Below are 2,664 nucleotides of genomic sequence, written 5' to 3'. Positions count from 1 at the left end.
ATTATCAACAAAAAATCAAATATTATTCCTTACAGCTGTTTCGATTAATTATTCATTATAGCAGACGGAGAGATAATTAAGGTATAAGACAGAAATATAATTAAGGTATAAGACAGAAATATAATTAAGGTATAAATGATTACCTTATGGACTTCATTAGTCTACAGCTGTTTCTGCAGTAAGATGCAACGGGCTCACAGTTGAGTGCCGGAAAAGCAGCTTATAGCTTCGTAGGAGCCTCCTTGTCACATTCTTCTCTTCTTCTTTCTCCCTCCCTTTGTCTCACTTTACTCAGTTCCCTCCGTCTCCTGCTCTGTCTGTCTGTCTGTCTCTCTCACCATTTTTGATTTTTCGATATTGGATATTGTGTTCACTGACTGAAGAAAAAAACAGAACAAAACAAAGAACAAACAAACAAAAAAGAAACAAGAAGAAAAATGTCAAATATGTTGTTTGACCATAGATTTGTTCGATCGGGACTAGTATTGAAAAACAGCATCGACAGTAGCAGCAGCAGCAGCAACAACAACAGCAACAACTACAATAACAATAACCAACACAGCTTTCTATTTTATTAATGAGAAAATAATTTCGCTGATTGCAAGAGAACAATATGTCTGCTTTAAAAACGAGTAAAAAAAGTTATTTTATTAGGAAATCAGTAAAATCAGGTCAATTTTCAATTGTTTCGCCGATAATCTTCCATAGATTTCCATAAAACCTTACAAATAAGTTCACTTGTTTGAACAATGAAGAAGTGCTGTAGGGAGTTTAATCTGAGATTCTGGGCGCCATCCGGCCGGATATATATCTTAATTGATGACAAAAGTGTGAAGCAGATCAGCGAAAAGGTGTGAATTACGTCAGCAGGAGGTGTTGGAAATAAATTGCTTGGAGGTGTGAATTACATCAGCAGGAGGTGTGAACCACGTCACGTGACCGGCGTGAAAGAAGGTCGCAAAAAGGTGTGAATCTTCCTGGGACGAAGGTGTGAAGTACGTCAAGCACGTCAGGTAGAAATTTCTGAAACGAGGTGTTAGACAACCGGACAGTCCAAATATTCGGGTGAGAGTGGGTAGGGGAGAGGACGGAGGAAGAGGAGAAGGAGGAGGAGGGGAGGAAAAGGGAATGGGGGAGGTATGTGAACTACAACAGTATGAGAGGTGTAAAGTAATTTGTCTGAAGACATAATTACTGTCCCCCCCCCCCCCACATAAGTCTACACACCAATATATACACATACACACATGCGCAGACGTGGTTGTGTGGTAAGAAGTTTGTTTCCCAGTCACATGGTTCCGGGTTCAGTCCCACTGCGTGGTGCCTTGGGAAAGTGTCTTTTATTACAACCTCGGGCCGAACAAATCCTTGTGAGTGAATTTGGTAGACGGAAACTGAAAGAAGCTTGTCATATATTATGTATATATGTGTGTACGTGTCTTTGTTTCTGTGTTTGTCCCCCGTCACCACCACCACTTTATTAGGGTAAAGCGGCACTCCAGCATGGCCGCAATCTAATGATTGGAACAAGTAAAATAATAAAAGAATATCAGGAACTGTAGTTTGGGTTGAGAGGGAGATTTGACTGTTGTTTCTAACGAATCAAGTGTAGATGTTGTTGTTGCTTAGTCCCCAGGTTGATTTCAGTTGGCCAGATGTATGATCAAAGCTATTCTTACCGTACTCACCCCGCCTTGTTCCGATGTACTGAGAATAGAATCGAAAGCACCTCGCAGGACTTTCTGAATGGCATAACGGACAAAAGTTACTTTGAATGCTTTTAGAAGTGCGGCCCGCCTACTGATGAGTCAAGTAACTTGCAGCCCGCCTGTTGAGAAACATTGCCCATTCCTGATGTAAAAAGTTATTTTTGAAGATAGAAAGGTGTGATTTTAGGTAGATTTGGCTGCTATTTCTAACAAATCATGCGACCGAGTACAGGTTCCTTGAGTAGGTAGATGTAAGTTGATTTAGTGTTTGAAGAAGTGTGTAACAACAGTCAGGTGCTAAATGGATGGCAACAACGTGTCAGGTGTGTCACCGGAAGCTCATTGAACAAAGTAAACAACTCACTTGTTCACATTACAGAAGATGTGTGAATATAACATCTGTTGATAATAATAATAATAATAATAATAATAATAATAATAATAATAATAATAATGATGATGGTTTCAAAGTTTGGCACAAGGTAGCAAGTTCGGGGGCAGGGATGAGTTGATTACAGCGACCCCAGTACGTGACTGGTACTTATTTAATCGTTCCCCGGAAGAATGACAAGCAAAGTCGACCTTAGCGGGATTTGAACTGAGAATGTAGAAATCCACAGGAAATGTCACTCTGTAATTTGTCTGATGCACCAAGGATTCTTCCAGGTAACCGAATAATAATAATGATAATAATAATAAGAAGAACTGGAATCGAACTCGGAATCATGGGGTTAGTAACCCGCGCTCTTAACCACTACGCCATATGCCCGTTGTGTTAATAACAAACAAGATGAGGACAAATATCCGTCAAATGTAAATAATGTAAATAACGGAAAGTAACCGTATAAAGTCTTCATGAAATATAGGTGTGAAATGTAGCGGTGAAAAGTAAATGTGAAATGTAATGGCGAGAAATTGTTATGAAACAGAAACGTGAAATGTAATCGTGAAATTT

The 2,664-nt window shown here is 39.4% G+C and overlaps 1 long non-coding RNA gene across 1 annotated transcript in view; it reads right to left on the bottom strand.

The window, feature by feature from the left end:
* LOC149131737 (uncharacterized) overlaps positions 1–372 on the bottom strand; it is a 7,782-nt gene extending 7,410 nt beyond the window's left edge. Inside the window, exon 1 of the long non-coding RNA XR_016245141.1 lies at positions 144–372. This is a non-coding gene — a long non-coding RNA (uncharacterized LOC149131737). The remainder of the gene's footprint in view (positions 1–143) is intronic.
* Between the last annotated feature and the right edge of the window lie 2,292 nt (positions 373–2,664).

Source organism: Octopus bimaculoides, chromosome 19, assembly GCF_046866305.1.
Source record: "Octopus bimaculoides isolate indiv1 chromosome 19, ASM4686630v1, whole genome shotgun sequence".
Taxonomy (NCBI): domain Eukaryota; kingdom Metazoa; phylum Mollusca; class Cephalopoda; order Octopoda; family Octopodidae; genus Octopus; species Octopus bimaculoides.
The sequence above is the reverse complement of the archived record's forward strand: the minus strand, read 5'-3'. Positions and strand labels throughout refer to the sequence as shown.